The following is a 25,034-nucleotide window of genomic DNA, read 5'->3' on the forward strand; positions in this document are numbered from 1 at the left end:
CACTTCCTCACCCGTGATCTCGCTTTCTTCTGGGCTGCCGATCACATCCAGAGCCCTCAGCTCTACCATGTTTAAGGTCCGGCGGGCCCCCTCCTGTCTTCTCCCGCTCTCTGCGGTTGTGCACAGCCTTCTCCTGTGGGTAGAGGCAGAAACTGAAAATGACAGCGTAACTGGTGCTTGGTCTGGGGGATGAGGTTTCTGGTGCTGTGGGGGAGGGGGAAAGGGCGGGGGGAGACTGCTTTGCTGACAGGGGAGGAACTATTGTCTAGGAATAAATGGGAGATCGGGAGTGGCTGCTGCTCATGGGGGTGCCTGGGGAAGCGGGGGGGGGGGGGGGGGGGGCGCAGGCCCGGGGCTGGCCTAAAAATGGGAGATGGCTAGTCGGCAGGGAGGGGTGTGGGGTGGAAGCCCCCTGTCCAGGCTGATTACGTGGAACATGAGAGGACTGAATGGGCTGGTCAAAGGGGCTCATGTGTTTGCGCATCTGAGGGAACTGAAGGCAGACGTGGCTATGCTGCAGGAGACACATCTTAAGGTCATAGATCAGACGAGATTGAGGAAGGGTTGGGTTAGCCAGGTGTTCCACTCGGGTAGCAATTTTGATTAGGAAGCGAGTGGCATTCGAGGTCTCCTTACCTGGGAAAGGATGTACTGGCGCTGGAGGGTGTGCAGAGGAGATTCATGAGGTTAATCCCAGAGCTGAAGGGGTTGGATTACGAGGAGAAGTTGAATAGACTGGGACTGTACTTGTTGGAATTTAGAAGGATGCGGGGGGATCTTCTCAAAACATCTAAAATTATGAAGGGAATAGATAGGGTAGATGCAGGCAGGTTGTTTCCACTGGCGGGTGAAAGCAGAATTAGGGGGCATAGCCTCAAAATAAGGGGAAGTAGATTTAGGACTGAGTTTAGGAGGAACTTCTTCACCCAAAGGGTTGTGGATCAATGGAATTCCTTGCCCAGTGAAGCAGTTGAGGCTCCTTCATTAAACATTTTAAAGATAAAGATAGATAGTTTTTTGAAGAATAAACGGATTAAGGGTTATGGTGTTCGAGCGGGAAAGTGGAGCTGAGTCCACAAAAGATCAGCCATGATCTCATTGAATGGCCGAGCAGGCTCGAGGGGCCAGATGACCTACTCCTGCTCCTAGTTCTTATGTTCTTATTAAATCTATTTCTTTCTTAAATACATTCGGTGATTTGGCCTCCACACCCTTCTGCAATCAACCATTCCTCAGGTTCCCCACCCTCTGAGTGAAGACGTTTCTCCTCATCTCAGTCCTAAATGGTCTACCACGTATCCGGAGCCTGTTGTCTTTGTTCTAGGTCTCCCCAGCCAGAGGAAATATCCCTGCATCCAGTCTGTAAAGCCCTGTCACAATGTTATACATTTCACTGAAATCCCCTCCTATTCTTCTAAACTCCAGTGAATACAGTCCAATCTCACTTCATACAACAATACTACCAATATGGAAAATGTGTCACTTTTTAGGTAAGGAGACCAAAACTGCACACAATGCTCAAGGCATAGGCTCATCGATGACCTGCACAGCTGCAATAAGATATCCTTGTTCCTGTATTCAACTCTTCTTGTAATGAAGGCCATCATACCATTGGCCTTCTTAACTGCAGGTTCAGAACTGGACATAGAATCCCTACAGTGCAGAAGAAGGCCATTCGAGACCGCACCAACCCCCTGAAAGAACACCCTACCTCGGCCCACACCCCCACCCTATCCCAGTAACCTCACCCAACCTGCACATCTTTGAGACACAAAGGAATAATTTAGCATGGCCAGTCCATCAAACCTGCACATCTTTGAACTGTGGAAGGAAACCACAGCATTCGGAGGAAACCCACACAGACCCAGGGAGAACATGCAACCTCCACACAGTCACCCAAGGCTGGAATCGAACCGGGGTCCTCGGCGCCGTGAGGCAGCAGTGCTAATCACTGTGCCACATGGCTGTGATTCTCCCTCCTCATCCTGGTTAAATAGTCCATGTTTACCTTGCAGGTTAGACCCAAAAGAGTGAAGTCCACGGGAGCTCTGGACGTGAAATCTAACATGAGTTGGACTTTTGTTAAGGCCAAGAGAAAACTGAGAAGGTGTGAAAAGCTAAAAGAAAAAATACCTTTTACGGTTAAATGTCCAGGGCAGAATTCGAAGTCAAACGTCAGGCGAGCACCATCCGACACGGTGCAGCAAGAAAAAGCAGTGCTCAGATCCTAGTTACTCAACACCCTTAATTGAGGAAGAAAGAAGGAAATTTAGATAGCATCTTATCAAAATGTCGTACACAATAAATTACATTGAATAGCTGCGAAAGCTGTTTAGTGTGTGCCTCATGAATTGTATACGGCTAAGCTATAAACTTTTATTGGTTGAACCAGGAAGCAGTAAATGGGAATCGAGCAATAATGATCTTGTGGGGATAGGCAGAAGATGTCTGTCAATAAAATCCATTCAATCGATGATGCAACTACAAGATTATTATTAAGATTGCAATAAGATCAGGGCGGCACAGTGGTGCAGTGGTTAGCACTGCTGCCTCATGGCGCCGAGGACCCGGGTTCGATCCCAGCCCTGGGTTACTGTCCATGTGGAGTTTGCACATTCTTCCCGTGTCTGCGTGGGTCTCACCCCCACAACCCAGAGATGTGCAGGGTAAGTGGATTGGCCACCAAATTAACCCTTAATTGGGATTTTTAAAAAAAGAATGTAGTAATAACATATTGCCAGAGATTAAATGTACTTTCCCCACATCTTATCATCAGCAGATGCTTTACATTTTGACAGACATTCACTACTATGCTCAAGCCCATGGCAGTTTTTGCATCCTAATGATAGGGACTTTCCTGTTTTCTCCCATGGCCATCAGGTTTACTCTCAGGTTGACCTTTTTGTAGTGGGTAGGTCTCTCCTTCCTGGGGTGAAGAGGGCGGGCTACTCAGCAATTGTTATCTCAGATAATGCTCCACATTTTGTGGATTTGATGTTAGAGTTTGGTCCTTTTCAGCGGCCCCCGTGGAAACGGCACTGTCGGCAGACAAAGGATTTTGTGAGCGCATATACTCTGCCATTGGGGAATCCATCACATTTAAGTCTGTCTCACCTTCTACGTTGTTGAAGGCCGTTAAGACGGTCGTTAGGGGAGAGATAATATCCCACAAGTCACACAAGGTAAGGACTGGGAGGGTGGAGCAGCAGTGGCTGGTGGATTCCATCGTTCAGGTGGATTGTCGGTACTCGCTTGGCCCTATGCCAGAGTTGCTGGCGAATAGGAAAACCTTGCAGTGCAATTTGAGCTACTCTTAATGGGTAAGGCGATGAGCCAGCTGCAACGATAGAGGAAAGCCAGTCGGCAGGCTGCCTCCCGGGGGATTGTGCAGATAAGGGACTTGGGTGGCAGGTGGTTTCTGTCACATTATAGGTTAATGCTGCGCTTGAAGCCATTTATCGAAGTCTGTACAGGTCGGAGCCTCCGGAGGAGAGGCCGTCCATGATGTAGTTTTGGAAGGGTTGTCCTTTCCTGGGGTGGTGAAGGAGAGAAGGGAGGAATTGGAATCCCCGTTAAGCTTAATACAGTCAGGTAAAACTCCAGGCCCAGATAGAATTCCCATCAAGTTCTATTAAGATTTGCGGGGCAGTTGATTCCACTGCTATTGGACATGTTTAATGATTGATTGTTCGGGGCAGCACGGTGGCACAGTGGTTAGCATTGTTGCCTACGGCGCTGAGGACCTGGGTTCGAATCCCGGCCCTGGGTCACTGTCCGTGTGGAGTTTGCACATTCTCCGCGTATCTGCGTGGGCTTCACCCCCACAACCCAAAGATGTGCAGGATAGGTAGATTGGCCATTCTAAATTGCCCCTTAATTGGAAAAAATAATTGGGTACTCTAAATTTTTTTTTAAAAATGATTGTTCTGGGGCTATTGCTGGTTACATTGGTGCGGACCTTTCTTTCCCTGATTTTGAAGAAGGGTAAGGGGCCTCCGGAATGTGAGTCATCACAGCCTATCTCAGTGTTGAATGCTGTTGCTAAATTGTTGGCTGAAGTGTTGGCAATGCAGTTGGAGTCCTGCCTTCCAGGGGTGATTTCGGAAGAACAGATGGGTTTTGTCAAGGGTCAGCAGCTGTCAGCCAATATATGTTGATTATTAAATATTGCCTTTTCCCCTCTCCAGCGCCCAAACCAGAGGTGATTATTTTAATGGATACCGAAAAGGCGTTTGATAGGGGTGAGTGGGGGTATCTATTTGAGATTCTTGGGCGGTTTGGTTTCGGGCTAAGGTTTCTTAGATTCATTTGTTATGTACGACTCCCACTGCTAGTGTTTGCTCAAACAACTTGAGCTCAGGTTACTGTCAGTTGAACAGGGATGCAAGGGAGGGTTCTCCAATGTCTCCACTTACGTTTGCTTTGGCAATTCAATAAGAACTTATCTCTTTCTGTGCTTTGATCACAAAAGAACCGAAAGGATAGGCTTTCTTCAATTTAGCAAAGAAAGAGATTAGCTTTATTGTACTTAAACTGATCTAAAATATGCCATAAATTCCGAGCACCAGGACATTGTGTTGTGGGGGAAACCCCAAAAAGGCTCTCGGGAATCCCCTTCGGCTATTCACAGGTAAGGTATCCATGGCAATTGCCCAGAAGTGCAAACCTCCTCTAGGTAATTGCTCTGCATTGTGAACCGTGTAAAAATGTGATTTAAATTGCAAACTTCGGATGATTCCGATTGCGTCAATAGCTGCCTCAGAGAAAGTTAGAATTACCTCTTCTAACTTCTGGGTAACTTTTGTAACGACTCGACGGACTCCTCCCATACCTCTGTCTACCCCCCTTCCCCACGGACTTCCCCATATCACAACCCGCGCCCCCCCCCCCCCCCCCCCCCTCCCCCCCGGGGTCATCACTGCTGACTACACCATCTCGTGACTCCCCCCATCCCGAAGGACTACAACCCTCTTCCCCCCCCCCCCCCCGCACAATCGACAGGATTCCCCCACCACCCCCACCCCACCGCCAGGCATGGCTCTCAGCCCCAACCCTTCCCCCAAACCCGACCCAACCTGACATGGCCCTTACCCCTCTCTGAGGTCTGGCACCCCCATTGAGCCCCATACACCCCCCCTCAACAAGGCCCGACACCCCCCGACCCTGTGGCCTAACTGCCCTCAAGCCCCACCACCCCCAAGACCCGACACCCGCCACAACCCCTCCCAACCTTCCCAGACCAGCCTCGTTCCAGCACAATCCTTTTCAAACTTTATCCCCAATCATCAAGCCAATCTCCCCCCCTCTACCCTCTCCCACCATCCCCACCACCCCCGTCGATCCCCCGATTCCTATCCACTTATCTTGTACATTTACACTCTCCCTGGCCTGTCAAGGATTTTTAAGCTTTAATGGACCTTTAAGTCACCAGGATTATGGCAGTCAAGGGCAGCACGGTGGTGTAGTGGATTAGCCCTGTTGCCTCACGGCGCCGAGGTCCCAGGTTCGATCCCGCCTCCGGGTCACTATCCGTGTGGAGTTTGCACATTCTCCCCGTGTTTGCGTGGGTTTCGCCCCCACAACCCAAAAGATGCGCAAGGTAGGTTGATTGGCCACGTTAAATTGACCCTTAATTGGAAAAAATCAATTGCGTACTCTAAAGTTAAAAAATAACACTGCTGCCTCACGGCGTCAACGGCCCGAGGTCGATCCCAGCCCTGGGTCACAGTCCATGAAGAATTTGCACATTCTCTCCGTGACTGCGTGGGTCTCACCCCCACAGCCCACAAAGATGTGCAGAGTAGGTGGATTGGCCGCGCTAAATTGCCCTTTATTTAAAAAAAGGATTATGGCAGTCAGTGCTGTGAAAAATAGGGTGTGGCCTCCTTACCTTTGACAGAGCAGCCCTTCGACATTGGAGCCTAAGGATGAGCTGCACTACTCGAGCCCGCCCTGAAACAGAAGGACAAGCAAGACAGGCTGGGGAAAAAAAATCAAGGTTACAAAATAGGAGTGGAGTGGCAATCTGATGCTGGCTACCACTCCAAGGAAGTTCAAGCCCAATAAAATCTGCACCAACTTTCGCACATATACACTCAAAACTCCATCAAGGCATTCCATGCCTTGCGGGTATCATTGGAACTGTGGTTCAATCACATTTTGTTTTGATGTTTTAAGATTCCTTTGAGATTCAATTTACTTCGATTCAGTATCCCTTTGAGGAACAGCATTTTTAATTTGCCCCACAGTTTGTTAATTTTGTTTATTTGGTGAACAAATAGAAGCACACTCGAAATTCACACGTACACAAATACATATTACAGACTGGGGAAAGTCGGTTAACCAAATTGGAGTCAATAGAAGAAAGTAAAAGAGTTTATAGTCTGTAGTTGGGTGACTCAGTTGGCTTCAAGCTGAATTCGATGTTTCTGATTTAAAGGTGGAAACGACTGAGTTGGCTGTCCCTCAGGAGGTGATAGTGCTGTTTTGCATTCTCTAAAATTTGGATTTAGCTCACTCGGCTAAATCGCTGGCTTTTAAAGCAGACCAAGCAGGCCAGCAGCACGGTTCGATTCCCGTACCAGCCTCCCCGGACAGGCGCCGGAATGTGGCGACTAGGGACTTTTCACAGTAACTTCATTGAAGCCTACTTGTGACAATAAGCGATTTCCATTTCATTTCATTAAGGAATCTCTGTCTGCGGCAGGGCATCCCTGGACGATCAAAAGGCTCAAAGCTTACCAGGAGGTTGGAGAAAGAAGAAAGTGTGAGGGACATGTGGGTCTGTGGCCTTTTAAGGGGGCAGCTTTTGAGGTCCGTAAGATCAGCCCAGAACCAAGTGTGCAGGAACGTACAAATCTTGACCAATAGGGAGATAGCACAGGGCCCTGGGAGCAGGTCCCCAGGCAGTGAGGGTCCCAGAGCTGGAGAGCCAAGACCTAACCATCATTGCTCATTGCCTGTAAAAAGTTGCCGTTGCCTCCTGTTAATAAACCCCTTTTGTTTTACTGGAAGTTTCCAGTGTATTGTCTCAAGCCACCACAGGTCCCCACTTGGCTTTTCTCTCTCAGCTGCTTGTCCTCAGTTCCTCTGAGAAAAGAAATACTGAAAACATACAAGTGGTTGGCTTGTCATGTAACCATCCTTTGCCATCTGCCAGGGTGATTTAAAAATAAGACACTGTCCATGTGTTCCAAAAGTGACTTGATTAGCTAATGTCTGGAAGCTAACTTAGCCAGGGTCCAATTGTCCAAGAATGAATCTTAATAGCCTGTCTCCAACAGTTGACTATCACAGATGATTGCTTTGGAAGGCTTGCTAATGAGACAAGAGATGTGAGTCCTTCACATGCCCCAGCAGTCATTGAGCAGGATTTACTAACCAACCTGTCGCATTTTTTTCAGTGCCATGCCATTATCAATGGGACTGCACCTCTTGCCGCCAGGAAATCGTGCGCCGGCGTGGGACCCGAATATCCCACCGGCATGAATAGCCGGTAGGTCGTGCCCATTATCTGTGATGGATATTAAAGATGGACTGAATCCAGTGCAAAGAAGGGGAATGTGGAACATATAGTAATACAAATTGGGGCTAGCCATCTCGGGCTGTGAGTTTAAATCATTTTAGACTCTGTAGGCGGGATTTACCGCTCAATCCGCCACATGTTTTGTGGAAGTGGCAGGCAGCCAGCCTTTGACCGGCAGTGGGATCTTTGGTCCCGCCATTGTCAATGGGGCTTCCCATTGAATGCACCCCTCGCCGCCGAGAAACCCACCGGGGAGGGGGGGGGGGGGGGCCTGCTGCCAGGACTGGAAGATCCCACTGGCGTGAATGGGGGTGGAAAGTTCCAACCTGATCTGTTATAAAGTCTCTTTTAAAAGTTCAATTCAGATTTCCAGTCGAGGGATTAAAAATCATGTTTTGAAATAAAGCTTAGCTTCAAGACAAAATGTGGGTATTTATACATCCAAATTCATCCCACCCCATTCCATTAATGCTTTGACTTCAAGGGTTCTGATCAGACCACTTGCTCCCGATGTTGGGTGTGTTAGTTACCACCCACCCCCGGGCATATAGCAGGTAAGGGAAATGAGGTAGAAACAATACAAATGGCAGGCTCCGCATAGATCGTTGAGAAGGAAGAGGAGAAGAGCACTCAGCAAAGAGGCCTTATCCATGCAAGGTCTTCGGGGAACGTTTCTCTCAACTCAATCTCAGCGAGCAACAGTTGTGCGTGACTCCATTTTACAAAGGAGGTGTTGATTGCAATTTGCCACCTTTCACAGGCAGACCTGCAGCCCCAGAGCAGGGCATGTTATTCGGGTGAACATCTATCTGCCAAAGGAAGAAGCTGGAGCCAGTCTGTCTTCAACATGGGTTTGTTCGTAAAATTCAGTATAACAGAAGTTTCATTCCACATATCTCCGTCATTCATCTCACTAACACCCACAGGTGGAAACTGCTTCTTAAAAGTATGCCCCAACCTTTCCCCAATTAATATCAACCGCTCGTAATCAAATCTAGAGCAATTTTTCACAGCATTTGCAACATTAACAAATTCCCTGCTTACCTAAAAGGTCAAAAAATGGTATATATTTACATGTAAGATCTTTTAAAAACACTGAAGGAAGAGAAATAAATCATGAAGCACCCTTCATCTCAGACCACCAATAACTTCTCACTAAAAGTTGATCCTTTTGGATCAACAGTCAGACTATTGTCAGGCTTGCGTCTCCCTGTTTAAGTTAGGATTGTTCTCAAACATTTTTTGGAGCCAATTCGTTTAAGTGTGTGGTATTTTTAATTTCCTTTAAGGGATTGTGGCTGGGCGATCACTTAAAGGGGCTGACTTGTGAGTAGCCTGTGTGGGGACCTTTAGGCTGTGGTCATGCAGCTTAGAGGGGCCTCTGATTCTATGGGTGGACAGAAGGCTTGTGCACAAAGATAGGTAGGAAAGTAAATTGTGAAGAGGACGGAAGGAGGCTGCAAAGGAACATAGAAGCTTAAGTGAGTGAGCAAAAATCTGGGAATTGGAATATAATGTGAGAAAATGTGAAATTGTCAATTGGCAGGAAAATAAAAAAGCTTATAATTTAAATGGTGGGAGACTTCAAAGCCCTCAAATTCAGACGGATTTGGGTACTTCAGTGTATGAATCACAAAAGGGTAATATGCAGATACAGCAAGTATTTAGGAAAGCTAATAGAATGTAATCATTTATTGTGAGGGGAATCGATTACAAAAGTAGGGAGGGGCAGCACCGTGGCCTGGTGGTTAGCACAGCTGCCTCACGGCGCTGAGGTCCCAGGTTCGATCCCGGCTCTGGGTCACTGTCCGTGTGGAGTTTGCACATTCTCCCCGTGTTTGCGTGGGTTTCGTCCCCACAACCCAAAAATGTGCAGAGTAGGTGGATTGGCCACACTAAATTGCCCCTGAATTGGAAAAAATAATTGGGTACTCTAAATTTTAAAAATAACAAAAGTAGGGAGCTTATGCTTCAATTGTAAAGGGAATTGGTGAAACCACATCTAGACTACTGTGTACAGTCTGGTCTCGTTTTAAAGGAAAGATGTAAATGCATTAGAAGCAGTTCAGAGATGGTTTATTAGACTAAAACCAGGAATAGGCGGGTTTCTTACGAGGTAGGTTTGGACAGGCTATACTTCTATCTGCTGGAGTTTAGAAGAGTAGGAGACAACTTGATTAAAATATTTAAAATCCTGAGGGGTATTAACAGGGTGGATGTGCAAATGATGATTCCTCTTGTCGGAGAATCTAGAACTGGTGTCACTGTTTAAAACCAAGGGGTTGTTCATTGAAGACAGAGATGAGGTGGATTTCTTTCTCTGAGGGTCGTGAGTCTCGAGGACTCTCTTCCTTAAAAGAGTGGAAGCAGAGTCTTTGAATATTGTTTTTTATAATTTAGTATACCCAATTCATTTTTTCCAATTAAGGGGCAATTTAGTGTGACCAATCCACCGAGCCTGCACATCTTTTGGGCCGTGGGGGCGAAATCCACGCAAACGTGGGGAGAATGTGCAAACTCCAGAAGGACAGTGACCCAGAGCTGGGATCGAAACTGGGACCTCGGCGCCGTGAGGCAGCAGGGCTAACCCACTGCGCCTCCATGCAGCCCGTCTATGAATATTTTTAAGGCAGCGGTGGATAGATTCTTGATTAACAAGGGGGTGAAAGGTTATCAGGGGTCGGCAGGAATGTGGGTTTGAGGTTACAATCAGATCAGCCATGATCTTATTGAATGGTGGAGCAGGCTCGAGGGGCCGAGGACCTTCCTCCTGCTCCTGGCACCTATGTTCACATGGGTTCATTGTGATCTTCGTGCCCCAGTACATCCAACAGTGCAGTCCTTCAGTTCAATCAAAAATGGTAAAGCAGTGATCCAATCTGCATTTGGATTCTTAGCGTCGAGTAGATGTCAATGAATAGGCTGGATAAGGGCAAGCAAATTTCTGACTTATTTGGAAATAAAGATAACCATTAAACTTAAGTGTCTGTCGAAAGTTGTAAAGTAATCTGTGGCTTTTATCATTGTCCCCTGCTCAGAGTACATCTATTCTTCTGTCTGCACTTATGGGGCCTTTAATCTGAAATACTTTTGAAATTCAATGATTTGGATCCTTTGAAGGCTTCTCTGCCATCCTAATGGACTGAAGCCCCATTATTGACTGTGCTTATCAAGCTGATTCTAGATTCAGAGTATTGTTGTTCTGGTTTTAGTGTGACTCGGTTATTTGACTCCTGACATTCTGCATGGAACATTATTATTTTCGCCTTGTGCAATCCAGGTGCAGTCGGTTTATCTTGACATTCGGAACTTATTCTTGTTTTTCCCGTCCAGAGGCCATTTAAAGCGGAAAAGCCAATTGCTTTATATGGCAAAGTTTGCCCATGTGATAAAGCCAAGGTATATCTAGGGTCACACAGTATTCACCTTGACAAATATATATTTTACTTATGCAGGTTTGGCTTGGTTATGTATAAGGTCATGTGACATTCAGAAATGCTGTGTAATGAGCATATAGATAGGTTGCTCAATAAAAAATCAGCAGTGATATTACTTCATAGTGTTTCACTTTAGCTAGAAAAATAAGGAGTGGGCCTGAACTTAGGCCCGTTATTGGCATCTTGAGTGGGGTGGGGAGGAGGTGTAGCCATCTGGGATGGCCACTTCCAGAATACAAAATGGATGATCGCAATGACTGTAGGGAAATGTGGACAATGTTAGGAAAGCAAGCAGGAACAGAGCCTGTATGCGTATTGAGAAGGCAACTCCCAGACGAGACTGAAACTAAGTCAATTAACATATTGATGGCCCATCTCCGGGAACAAAGGAATGACACTCAAGTAACCGATACTATTGCAGACACCCCGGCACCAGAAAGACACAAACAAAGGCCAACGGCCACCTAAGACACGCCCAGCCATCAGGGCACCCACCCCTTTATTGGTCAAAATCAATACGAGTGATCAAGATGCGGTCCAATTAATTGGGGCCAAGTTCAAGGCCTGCCCAAAAGCGGGTAAAGCCCCTTCGGGTACAAGAAGAAACCCCTGAGAGAGAATCGCTCTCTTGGACTCGGCTCTCGAAGCGGAGAGACCCGTCCACCAGCTGCACCAGAAGCAGTAAGTCCAAGGTCAACGCTCGCCATCAGACGGACGACCTTAGCTGTTCTCCTGTTACCTCTTCGAACCCACCAGCCTCAGATCCAAACAACGGCCATTGTTCCTCTGACTGAGTGGGCATCCGAAGCTAAGTATAGGCGTTAGCGCTAGAGATGGTTTAGTTGGGCAGCACGGTGGCCTAGTGGTTAGCACAACCGCCTCACGGCGCTGAGGTCCCAGGTTCGATCCCAGCTCTGGGTCACTGTCCGTGTGGAGTTTGCACATTCTCCCCGTGTCTGCGTGGGTTTCGCCCCCACAACCCAAAAATGTGCAGAGTAGGCGTATTGGCCACGCTAAATTGCCCCTTAATTGGAAAGAATAATTGGATAATCTAAATTTATTTTAAAAAAAGAAAAAAAAAGATGGTTTAGTTTGTAGTATTTTGTGCATGAGTAGATCTTACTGTGTGTGTAAATAAATAGTATTGACTTTGAACTAACTAACTGATGTATTGGCTCTTTGATCAGTTATTCGGGTTTGAACCTTGCGGCGGTAACAAAAGATACCTGGCGACTCTAGAGCAAAACATAATTAGGATCAAGGAGGGCGACCATATTGACTGCCATATTTATAACCAAATAAGTATAGCAACAGAGGTTTCTGTAATTTCTAATAAAATATAGTCTTGTTGATCACAAAGATAGTTTGCACTGCAGTTCATTCGGTTGCACTCACTTTTACAATGCGTCCTTTTGGTTAATTTCTCTTTCTGTTCTGCCTCCCCCTCTGGTGTTTCTTTTTAAAAATAAATTTAGAGTACCCAATTCATTTTTTCCAATTAAGGGGCAATTTAGCGTGGCCAATCTACCTATCCTGCACATCTTTGGGTTGTGGGGGCAAAACCCACGCAGACACGGGGAGAATGTGCAAACTCCACACGGACAGTGACCCAGGGCAGGGATTCGAACCCGGGTCCTCAGCGCCGTAGGCAGCAATGCTAACCACTGTGCCACCGTGCTGCCCTCCCTCTGGTGTTTCTAATGTCTAGATACCGTTCCGTAGGTGCACCCGTGGATTTCCGATAGCTTGCCCCAGTGTCCTTCATTAATTGGTGAATCAACACAGTGGGTGTTGGGACTTCGCTGTGTGTTGTTGCCTCAGTTGCTCATATTATCACAGCAAACTCTCTGATGCTGAAATCACTTTGATAAGCAGAGTCAATAGTGGATTTCATTCCACTAGAAGGAACAGATAAGCCTTAAAGAACACAAATCATTGAACTGTTTACCTCAAGAATAATTCAGATTAAGTGTAAAACATCTGCAAGCCTTTGGAAGAACCTACAAACATATTCTGACCAAGCGATAATTAAAAAAGCAACACATTTGTTTTCAACCTTCCATGGGCACTTAGCTTTCGTGGTTTTCCACATGATTTAGCAATTTACGTGCACTTCCTCATACCTGTTATACTGGCACCAATCTTCCCTTCTCCAGATAGTCAGAGACTGGACATACACGCCCCCCCCACCGCCCGTACATGCTACAAGACACTTCAGAAGTCCCAATACCATGCCTCCAAGGGAATTTTCACTTCCGGTGGGTAATTCCTCTGCTCCTCCGACCCTCTGGAAATGTCTCCACCCCTGAGTTACTGACTTACTTATCTGGATAGTTACCCAGGAAATGTTAGGCAGAAAAATCCAAGCCTAATTCCTGGATAATTATTCAACTGACACCCCAATCACTTCACTAACTCCCCCCACCCGACCCACTGATTACACCCCTGAACCTCAACTCTACCAAACCGCCCCTCCAACTAACCCTCAACTCACTGACACTACCTTGAACCGCTGACTCCCCAACCAGACCTCAATACCTGACTCCATCCGACTTCCCCATAACCTGACCTGACCCAACCTCAACAACATACCCAGCTGCTACCCTACCCATTTACTGCACCCACCTACCCCCTTACCCACTTACCTTCAAAGAATTGTGGGGACATTTAAACTCTTTACGTACTACTCTCCTGTGTGGGTTCAGTGGAGGGAAGCAATTCCGGGATATACGGATGGATCATTGGGGAAGAGCAGGTTTCGGTTGTGGAGGTGAAGGCCAAGTGGGAGGAGGAGCTGGGACCCATTTTGGAGGCAAAGTGTTGAGTGAGTCCCTCTGGAGGGTGAATGCTACGTCATCCTAAGCGAGGCTAAGTTTGATAAAGCTTGATAAAGGTGGTGTTCAGGGCATATTTCACCAAGAGTAGGTTTTTTGAGGGGCTGAGGATAGGTGTGAGTGGTGGTCGAGAGAGCCTGTGAAACATACGCACATGTGTTCTGGTCCTGCCCAAGTTGTTGGGTTCCTGGGGGTCTTTCCTTAACACTATATCGTCAGTCCTGAACGTGGATCTGGAGCCCTGTTCATTAGTAGCGATATTTGGTGTGTCTGACCAGCCGGAATTGAGGATGGGGGTGGGGCGGATGCTTTAGCTTTCGCCTCGTTGTTGGCTCAGCAGCAGATTCTGCTACATTGGAGGCAGGAGGCACCACCCAGTGCCGCATGGTGGCTAGTTGGCTTGATGGAGTTTCTGTACCTCGACAAGGTCAAGTTCACTTGTGAGGGGCTGATCGACGGGTTCTATCGTAGCTGGTGGTCATTCATATTGGACTTTAACCTGGTCACTGTCAGCTGTTACTGGGGGGAGGGGGTTGTTCTAGGTTTTCTTTAGGGGAGAGTTGTTATAGTTGTTGATAGGAGTTTGCCTTTTTGGGGTGTTGATACATGTCATAATAATAAACATTTATTGTCACAAGTAAGCTCACAGTAACACTGCAATGAAGTTACTGTGAAAAGCCCCTAGTCGCCACATTCCGGCGCCTGTTTGGGTACACTGAGGGAGAATTCAGAATATCCAAATTATCTAACAGCTCGTCTTTCGGGACTTGTGGGAGGAAATCGGAGCGTCTGGATGAAACCCACGCAGACACGGGAGAACATGCAGTGACCCAAACCGGAAATTGGACCTGGTACCCTGGCGCTGTGAAACAACAGTGCTGACCATTGTGCTACCGTGCCGCCAATGTTGTATTGTTGTTTTGTTTCGATTTGTATAAAATGTTAAAAGTTCAATAAAAATATATATTTTTAAACTCTTTACGTACCAGAATGTGGCAGCTACTGCTGTAAAAAAGGGAACATGGTTTCTGCACGTTCGGGGCAGCACGGTAGCATAGTGGTTAGCGCAATTGCTTCACAGCTCCAGGGCCCCAGGTTCGATTCCCGGCTTGAGTCGCTGTCTGTGCGGAGTCTGCACATTCTCCCCATCTCTGCGTGGGTTTCCTCCGGGTGCTCCGGTTTCCTCCCACAGTCCAAAGATGTGCAGGGTAGGTGGATTGGCCATGATTAATTGCCCTGAGTGTCCAAAATTGCCCTCAGTGTTGGGTTGGGTGGGGTTACTGGGTTATGGGGATAGGGTGGAGGTGTGGGCTTGGGTAGGGTGCTCTTTCCAAGAGCCGGTGCAGACTCGATGGGCCGAATGGCCTCCTTCTGCACTGTAACTTCTATGACTCTTTGCATGGATTTGCTTTGCTGATGTCTCTTAGGTATCCTGCACTGACTGAGTTCTGCAGGTACCTCCGTCGGAAGATTGCTCAAAAAAATTGGAAGAATATAAGTGAGTATTTTTTTGGGCCACTATGCTCACTGAATTTCTTTTATCCATTCACAGTATGTGGGTGTAATTTGCAAGGTCAGCATTTGTTGCCATCCCCATAATATCGTTGAGAAAATGGTGGTGATCTGGTTATCTTGAACTAGTGATCAAGTTCCAAGTCAGGATGGTGTGCAGCGTGACCGGGAGCTTGGAGGTGGTGGTGTTACCTTTCTCCTTTGACGTGGTGGAGGTCATAGATTTGAAGGTGCTATCCAAGGAGTTTTGGAGAGTTGCTGCAGTGCAGCTTCTATAAGGTGCACACTGCTGCCGCTGTGTGCTGGTGGTGGTGGGAGTGAACGATTAACGCAGAGGATGGGTTTTTTTTTAAATTTAGAGTACCCAATTATTTTTTCCAATTAAGGGGCAATTTAGCGTGGCCAATCCACCTACTCTGCACATTTTTGGGTTGTGGGGGCGAAACCCACGCAGACACGGGGAGAATGTGCAAACTCCACACGGACAGTGACCCAGAGCCGGGATCGAACCTGGGACCTCAGCGCCGTGAGGCGGTTGTGCTAACCACTAGGCCACCGTGCTGCCCTTCGCAGAGGATGGGTTGCCGATCAAGAGGGCTTCGGTTCTGGATGATGTTTAACTTTTTTAGTGTTGTGGGAACTTCATAAAATCAAGGCAAGTGGAGAGTAATCCATCGTATTCCTGACTTGTGCCTTGTAGCTGGTGGATTTGGAAATCGGGAAGTGAGTTACTCGTGGCAGAATTCCCAGCCTCTGACCTGTTCTTGTAACCACAATAATTATGTGGCTGGTTGAGTTAAGGTTCGTGTCAATGATGACTCCCAGGATGGTGAGGGTAGGGAATTTAACAATGATAATGCCAAGAACAGCAAGAGGAGGTGGTTAGATTCTCTGGGCGGGATTTTCCAGCTCACCTTGCGGTGTGATTTCTGGCAGTGGAGGCAGCTGGCCATTGGCCGCCAGTGGGATCTTCCACACCCACCGATGTCTGCAGCAATTTGCGTGGCTGGCCCATCCTGCATTGACGGGGGGTTGGGGGGGGGGAGTGGAGGCCTTCGGTGGCACCAGAAGATGCTGGCAAGGGAGGAACCGGAAAATCCCACCCTCTCTTATTGGGAGTAGCCATTGCCTTGCACTTGCAGAAATGTTACCTTCCACCTATCAGCTCATATCTGAATGTTTTTCAGGTTTCGATGGACAATTATGGGTCTTTACATTTTTTTCTTTAGACTTCTTGGGCGCGATTCTCTGCAAATGCGGAGAGTCGTGAAGGCTGCCGCGAAACTGGCCGTGTCTCACGGCAGCCTCCGCGCCCCCTCCCGGGACCCGATTCTGCTCCCCGGTTGGGGCTAGCAACAGGGCCCCGTGATTTTCGGTATCGCGGGCTTAACGAATTTCGCTAAGCCCGCGCGCCAAAGTTAGCAACGGCTGACGCATATGATGACGTCAGCCGCACATGCGCGGATTGGACGGCTCCAACCCGCGCATGCACAGATGACGTCATCACGCATATGCGTGAAACCCGCGCATGCGCGGGCCGTTATGCCCCTCAGCCGCCCCGTGGACTGATCCAGCGGGGCGGTGGAGTAACAAAGAGTGTGCGGGGTTTGTACCCACTGCCCGCGATCGGTGGGCACCGATCGCGGGCCCATGGCACCCTTGGCACGGCCATGGTGCGGCCGTGCCAATCGGTGCCATGGTTCCCCAGAACGGCACTTTGCGGCCGTTTTCACGAACTGTGAGAGCAGGTGTGTTGCAGGTCGTGAAAACGGCCGTAAAGGCCTGGGAAATCGGCCCATCGGCCAGGGGAGAATCGCTGCTCGCCGTAAAAAACGGCGAGCAGCGATTCGTGTCGGGGGGCGGGCGGTGGGGGGGGGGGGGGGGAGAATAGCGGGAGGTCGGGAAAATTGTCAGGAAGGCCCTCCCGCTATTCTCCGACCCGTCGTGGGGGGCGGAGAATCGCGCCCCTTAAGTTAAAAGACAGAAAGAAAATAGCGTAAAACAACAATTTGGGTTCATGTAGCATCAATAACGTACTAATCCATCACAAAGTGCTTCACAGGAGTGCTTAGCAAACAAGATTTCACATTAAGCAACGTAAAGAAATATTATGATGGATGACCAAAAGCTTCATCCAAGAGGCAGATTTGAAGGAATGTCTTAATGGAGGAGAGGTAAAGAGGTGGAGATCGCGGTTTCACACAGATATAGCAGGATGCCGTAGGCCGCTCAAGACCTGACCGCCAATGATGGAGTGAAGAAAATTGGGGATGCACAGTGAAAAGCTAATGGAAAAGTATATTTTGAAACTGTGAGTGGAGATCAGTTGGTTCCCTTACAAATGGTGGTGTTATAATCCTCACAAAGACCACAGGGGAAATCGCTGATGGGTCTCGCCACGGGCTTTGTGGAATATGGGTTCCCGTAGTGAATGGGCGGAGGCCAGTCCAACAGGTGCTCACCAGCAAGGCCTTCAATGTCGACCCGCAGATCCAGACTGGCAGTTCCCCATAGGCCTGGGCTGGGACATTTGTTTCATGCGCCATGGCTGCAGCCTTATTTGTGATGGAGAATAATCCTTTTTTGCCTTTCAGCATGCGCCCGCTGGAATTATGACATTGCCGGCATGCATCAAGCACGGGATTCTTTTTATTTTGTTTTATAAATTTAGAGTACCCAATTCATGTTTCCAATTAAGGGGCAATTTAGCGTAGCCAATCCACCTACCCTGCACATCTTTGGGTTGTGGGGGCGAAACCCACACAAACACGGGGAGAATGTGCAAACTCCAGACGGACAGTGACCCAGAGCCGGGATCGAACCCAGGTCCTCAGCGCCGTAGGCAGCAATGCTAACCACTGTGCCACCGTGCTGCCCCAATCGCTGGCTTTTAAAGCAGACCAAGGCAGGCCAGCAGCACGGTTCAATTCCCCTACCAGCCTCCCCGAACAGGGGCCGGAATGTGGCGACTAGAGGCTTTTCACAGTAACTTCATTGAAGCCGGCTCGTGACAATAAGCCATTTTCATTTCATTTCATTTCATAATGGCGGGACCTAGCGGCGCCGGCGGGCTCTGGGGTTCTTGGGAGCCGCGGGGAGATCTGGCCCTGGGAGGTGCCCCCACGGTGTCCTGGCCCGCGGTTGGGGCCCACCGATCCGCGGGCAGGCCTGTGCCGTGGGGGCACTATTATTCCGCACCGAAGGCTGTGATCCTCCGCCATTCCCGGTGCGGAAGCGAATCCCTCTGCGCATGCGCGGGGTGACGCCAGCACACGCTGGCGCTCCCGCTTATGTGCCAACTCGCGCCTTGCCGGCGGAGGCCCTTCGGCACCGATTGGCATGGCGCTAAGCCCCTTTCCCACCAGCCGGTGGGGTGCCAACCACTGCGGGGCAGGCCTAGCCCCAGAAGGTGTGGAGGATTCCCCACCTATGGAGGCGGCCCAACGCCGGAATGGTACACGCCACTCCGTCTCGCTGGGACCCCCGTCTTGCCGGGTAGGGGAGAATCCCACCCCTGATTTCTGCGACCTGGCTACAGCCTTAATTTGTGCTGGAGAATCAACCTGCTTTGCCTTTTAGCCTGTGTTTCCTGGAATTATTATGATGGGGAAATGGAGATTGGCCCAGCTTTTCCCAGGCGCTTCTTGGCAGCCATTTTAGGATTATGACTGGTAAAGGTTTGGCTGCCATAGCCAATCTGGAAATGTGGATCTTGACATATTTGATGAAAGTAACAAAGAAATTAGGAAAGCCAAATACAAGTTCACTATTTCTTTGAGATCGGTCTCAGTTTTGACATTTGATAAAGTTGCAACAGGCATTGAAGAACTTTGGATCGTATTACAAATATCCGGACTGAATTTCACTTCCTCTTCAGATTTCTTTGTGGTTTCCCGGAACTTTCTCATTTATTGAAAGTGATGTGAAGTCACCAAAGGCAAATCTTTTGCAATTACCTCAACTGCAGGTTGCTGGTTTTTCCTGTAAATCAGCTTATTGCAATATCTGGAAATGTACAGCAGCTGAGTCAGTATCTACAGGCAGAAAACTTCAAGAACAACAACTTAAATTTAGATAACTGGTAGAATTTTTCCAACAAATGATTCAGGCTGGGATTCCTCATTCCCAGCCGCAGTCAACAGGAATCCTAATTGGGTGGAAAATGGAGCGCCAGAATAAGAAAACTTCAAATTTGCATTAATTTCAATTTCCACCCTCCCGTCCCAGACTGGGTCGTGAGGCCGTGACTTGATGGGTGAGGGGTTGGTTCGGAGGCAACAAGATATCCATTGAGGCCATGGCTGATGACGCCTGAGAAAGGCCCTCACTGAGGCAGAGAGCCTTTATATCAATGTTCACTCAGCAACCAGTAGCATTTGCCTCTTAAAGGGGGCAGCAGGGTAGCATGGTGGTTAGCATAAATGCTTCACAGCTCCAGGGTCCCAGGTTCGATTCCCGGCTGGGTCACTGTCTGTGTGGAGTCTGCACGTCCTCCCCCTGTGTGCGTGGGTTTCCTCCGGGTGCTCCGGTTTCCTCCCACAGTCCAAAGATGTGCGGGTTAGGTGGATTGGCCATGCTAAATTGCCCATAGTTTCCTGACAAAAGTAAGGTTAAGGGGGGGTTGTTGGGTTACGGGTATAGGGTGGATACGTGGGTTTGAGTAGGGTGATCATGGTTCGGCACAACATTGAGGGTTGAAGGGCCTGTTCTGTGCTGTACTGTTCTATATTCTATAAAGGTATTCTGCCACTGCCTGGGCCACTCAGGCGGAGATTTCCAATACAAACCTGAGAGGGTTTCGAGCATCGTGGCGGCTTGCCGTGTCCTGCACAACATTGCACAGCAGCGGGGCAAAGTGCCGGAGGAGGGGGAAGAACCACAGGCCTCTTCGGACGAGGATGGTGTCCATGAGGAGCCAGGCGAGGACCCGGACCTTGCTCAACAGGCCGCCGAATGAGCCATTTGGAGCTGTCGAGCCAGGGAGAACCTGATCAGCTCCTGATTTTCTGATTAGGAGGCACTATCAAGGACCGGGGCCTGAAGGGGGGGGGGGGGGTTACTGGGGTAGGTCTGGGAGGGCACTATTGAAGATTTTGGTTACTGATTTTGGGGCTGGAGGGGAGACTGACGGGGGAGGCTCAAGGAGGGTTCTGAGGGCTGGGGCCCTTGTCAGCGATTAGGGTGGGGGGATAACCCTATCAATGATTCGGGGGGGATGGGGGTTAGGTGCTGCAGAAGCTTCTATAGATCGGAGCACCCTTTAAAAGTGCCCAGATCTCGTGCGGGATCTGTCAGAGAGATTAGGTGCCACCCTCTCATTTACAGTGCAGACATGGAATGGCATGGAAAAACTGATTCTGCTAAAAGTAATTCCAAGTACCATAGCATAGCACGTTGGGGTCACTCCTAGCACCACCGGGAATCACTGGCTTTCTCGTTGGTGGGAGCACCCATAGGGCTGGATTCTGTCGGCAGGACAACCAATGTATGGACTGATCTAATCTCTTTAAACATCTTCTCTACGGAGTAGTACTGCACTCCTGAATGCTTCACCCGATGCCTGTGTCTATGTATTTACATTGTGCATTTGTTTACCCTATGCTTTTTTTAATGTATGGAATGATCAGCCTGGACTGTATGCAGAACAATACTTTTCACCGTACCTTGGTATACGTGGCAATAAAACCAATCCAAATCCTCCGTTTCACCGGCAGCGCACTTACACCCACGGATTTCCCGACAGCATGGGGGTGCCTACAATGGGAAACCGCGTTGGCCGGCTGGCGGGATGGAGAATCCTGCTGCCGGTGGGGGCGCACCGCACCAGAAAATGGGTGCAGTAGGATGGAGAATCCCACCCATAGTTTGTTTGGGTGGTCAGAGCTTTACAAAGTGTTGCAAGGGTGGGGAAACAAATAACTAGGTGCATTAAAGAGAACGTCAAACCTATGTGCACAGAGACATAGACGTAGAATTTACAGTGCAGAAGGAGGCCATTCGGCCCCTCTGGTCCTCACCGGAAAGACCAACTCCCTAAGCCCACACCTCCATCCTATCCCCCACAACGCAATAACCCCACCTCACCTTTTTTGAAGTCTGGGGCTGGTTTAGCATAGTGGGCTAAACTGCTGGCTTGTAATGCAGAACAATGTCAGCAACGGGGGTTCAATTCTCGTACCGGCCACCCCGAACAGGCGCTGGAATGTGGCGACAAGGGGCTTTTCGCAGTAACTTCATTGAAGCCTACTTGTGACAATAAGTGATTATTATTATTATTACTAAGGGGCAATTTAGTATGGCCCATCCGCCTAACCTGCACATCTTTGGACTGTGGGAGGAAACCGGAGCACCCGGAGGAAACCCACGCAGAGACCGTGTAGATTCCGCACAGACAGTGACCCAAGCCGGGAATCGAACCTGGTACCCTGGAGCTGTGAAACCATAATGCTAACCACTATGCTACCAGGCCGCCCACATGTGTATAACAAGGAATTCAGGAGAATTTACCCAGAGTATAGTTCGAATTTGTGATGTGCTGCCAGGTGGAGAGTTTGGGGCAAACAGCACAGATGCATTTAAAGGGAAGCTTTGTAAGTACAAGACAGAGAAAAAAAATAGAACGATATGTTGATATGTGGATGAAGTCAGGTGGGAGGAGGCTTGTGTGGGTCATGAACATTGGCACTGATTAGTTGTGACGACTGACCTGTTTCTGCATTGCGAATTGTGAAATAAAAATGCCTTTAAAAGCTTGTTGTTTTCAAGGCTCCCGGTAGGGGGAGACCAGGCTGTCAAGTGTAGCATTTACCTTGTCAACAAAAGTGTGACATCAACCAGTCACCTGGGTCAATTGCTTTGCTATTCTTGGGTCTCTGCTGGCACAAAGAACGCAGGGAACAATTTACTTTCTCAATAAACTTTCACCAACCTTTCATTGCGGACGTCATTACACATCAGCAGTTTCGAATGTGCTGTAAAACACACACAGGCACATTGGAAAGGCATCTTTGACCTCGTTCTGGGACAGTACAATTATCCCCTCCCCGCTAGCACCAGTTGCAAAGAATAACATCCCGAACTTAACGGAGAAAGATTATGAAGAGGAAGGTAACGTTTTGTTCAGTTTTTCCCTTTCAGGTCGCTGGGGTCGCATTGAGAGTCAGGTCCACAAATACCAGCAGCCCTAATTGGCCAGCTGTGCTCATTGCAATTGTACTCATTCCTGGGATTCGGGCCAACCAACATCCATACGTTTCACACCATGTGTTCGGGGTTGCTTTTGGCTGAGCTGAATGGATAGTAATGAGCAACCCTGCAGGTATTTTATATCCCAGATAAGCTGCGAGCAATTGTGGTGCCTCTACCAGCACCTCAGCTGAGAACAGTTAACAAGAAAGAAATAACCTTTTATTTATGCAAACCTTATGCAAGCTTTAGCGATCTCACAGCACTTTGGGCAGGCTCGCCATTCGGTAGACTAAGTTCTCCCGCTGGGGGAGGATTGCTGTAAATGCATAAACGGGCCAGCGTGCGGGCAACGTGCAGCCCGTGTGATTCCCGGCCCTGGTGGCATCTGATTCACTGGGGTTGGGGCGAGCCCTTCAGCTGAAAGTGCTGCACTCACACCACTCTCTCTTTCCAGCAAAAAGGTGGTGACTAGAAGAGCAGCACCTCGCTTTCTGGATGCCGACATTGATTGACTACTGGACACTGTAAGGAGAGGAGGACCACCCTCATTCACAGGATGGGGCGGAGACCCAAGCCTGCCCTGCTCAATCATGAGGTGGCAGAGACCATCAATGCTGCCAGCGTAACCAAGGGGACCGGCGTTCAGTGCCATAAAAAGATGAACAACCTCCTTTGAGCAGCTCAGGTGAGTAACCAACTCTGTGCCCCTGGCATCACCTCCGCCCCCTCTCCTCACACCTACCCCCAATCCCCCAGAGACCAACAACCCCCCACCTATCTGTATTTCCCTTACAGCCCACCCTTCACGAACCCGCAACACATGAATTGCCGTCCTTGGCCAGCAGCCTTGCACACACAAGCCAACAGCTACAAACCCCCCCATCGAACTTGCATTCCAGCGTCTCAATATGTCCTTTGTTTCCTCAAGGATAAAATGGCCTATAACTGCCAGGAGCAGGAGAAGACCGGAGGGGGCATCCCGGACCAACGGGGCCGCAACCTGTTTGAACAAAAGGCATTCCAAATCGCCGGGGAAGTCGGTGAGAGGGAATTTCTGAAATAGAGTTCGGTCTGAAGCAAACAAGTGAGATGCCAATGCAACGCAGATGTCCTTATAGCATGTGAGTCTTATCATCTCCCTTAGACGTGTCCTTCCCAAGATCTCAACCCTTACCTTTTGTCTTGCAGGGATACCATCAGATGTGCCCTCCACCAAGACCCTTAAGACACCCCAGGGTGTGACTCGAGGGAAGACCAACATCTTGGTCCTGCTGTCACATGCACCATCCACCATCACACAGACTGTTATGTCGGTGGGTAATGTTAGTGATCAGGCTCCTGGGTCACCCTCTGGTAACACCACACACATGCTTCAGAATATCAGGTGGAGGCAGGGAGTCCCAGGGAGCAGACCGTCGGAGGGCTGGCTGACTCCAGGGAACAGATGTCGCCCAGACAGATGTTTGGCTTCTGAAAAAGATGTTCCCAGCATGCAGATGCAGATTCAGAATCTACAGGAGGCGGGGGGGGGGGGGGGGGGGGGGGGGGGGGGGGGGCTTCCAGTATCTAGGGGGGGTCTTCCAGTATCTGCAAGGTCAACTGGATGAGTCCATTCACCTTCAGGCGCAGAAGATGTTGCCGACAATGCATGGCAGCCAGGTCAACACTGAAAGGGTGGTGACCATGATTGAAGACCGAGGACAAGACATTAGAGCTATTTGTCAGGATGTCCAAGGCTTGGGGCACACTGTGCTGTCCATAGCTGAGGCGCAGAACAGGATGGCCCAGGTAGGCCCAGGCAGGCCCAGGCACAGGCAGCCATGGATATTGATGTAGCCCTCCAGACTTGGCCCAGTCACAAAGGGCTTAGGGCATCGAGAGCATTGGCCGGACGCATGGGGGTCCATGTCATGGCCAAGGCACTGTGGGACATAGCTAAGTCTCAGTACGCCTTGGCTGAGGGCATCGAGACCAAGGTGAAGACGAGGGGAGGCCTCCAGACTGGCAATGCCAGGTAACGGGGGCACCTTCGTCCAGCGAGCATCCCGAGGGAGGAGGAATTGATGAGGCACACCTTGATGCCAGTGCTGAAACACCTCAGCGTTACCAAAATCCCCCCCCCCCCCTCCCTGTCACCTGAAATTAGCACATCTGCTGGCAGATGTCGTTACCTGTGGCACCTGAAAGTCGGCAGGCCTATCCAGGCCCAGTACCTCCAGAGGACACCCACAAGGGCATCACAGGGACAAGCAGCAAGCTGCCTCCACTTCTGATTTTCTTATGAGGAGAGGTTGAGTAGGTTGGGCCTTGCCAAGTTGTTGGCGAAGATCTTGGCCACAACGATAGAGGCCTGTGTGCCGGGGGTCATTCATGAGGACCAGACAGGGTTTGTGAAGGGAAGGCAGCTGACCACCAACATACGTAGGCTTCTGAATGTTATAATGATGCCGGCGGTAGAAGGGGAGGTGGAGATAGTGGTAGCATTAGACGCGGAGAAGGCCTTTGAAAGGGTTGAGTGGGGGTACTTGTGGGAGGTGC

General features: G+C 49.2%; 3 long non-coding RNA genes across 3 annotated transcripts; 1 reads left to right on the forward strand and 2 right to left on the reverse strand.

Moving 5' to 3' along the window:
* Positions 1–85: 85 nt before the first annotated feature.
* On the reverse strand, positions 86–5,961 carry LOC119955570. Its single transcript, XR_005458496.1, has 3 exons — positions 5,891–5,961; positions 2,134–2,243; positions 86–133 (listed from the first exon to the last, which is right to left on the reverse strand). It is a non-coding gene; the product is annotated as an uncharacterized LOC119955570 (long non-coding RNA).
* A 13,103-nt stretch (positions 5,962–19,064) lies between these two features.
* LOC119955826 lies at positions 19,065–22,579 on the reverse strand. The gene is made up of 2 exons (XR_005458534.1): positions 22,237–22,579; positions 19,065–19,313 (listed from the first exon to the last, which is right to left on the reverse strand). It is a non-coding gene; the product is annotated as an uncharacterized LOC119955826 (long non-coding RNA).
* LOC119955827 lies at positions 22,345–23,929 on the forward strand. Its single transcript, XR_005458535.1, has 3 exons — positions 22,345–22,415; positions 22,951–23,181; positions 23,425–23,929. It is a non-coding gene; the product is annotated as an uncharacterized LOC119955827 (long non-coding RNA).
* Positions 23,930–25,034: the final 1,105 nt, after the last annotated feature.

The sequence above is a fragment of the Scyliorhinus canicula genome, chromosome 21 (assembly GCF_902713615.1).
Source record: "Scyliorhinus canicula chromosome 21, sScyCan1.1, whole genome shotgun sequence".
NCBI lineage: Eukaryota > Metazoa > Chordata > Chondrichthyes > Carcharhiniformes > Scyliorhinidae > Scyliorhinus > Scyliorhinus canicula.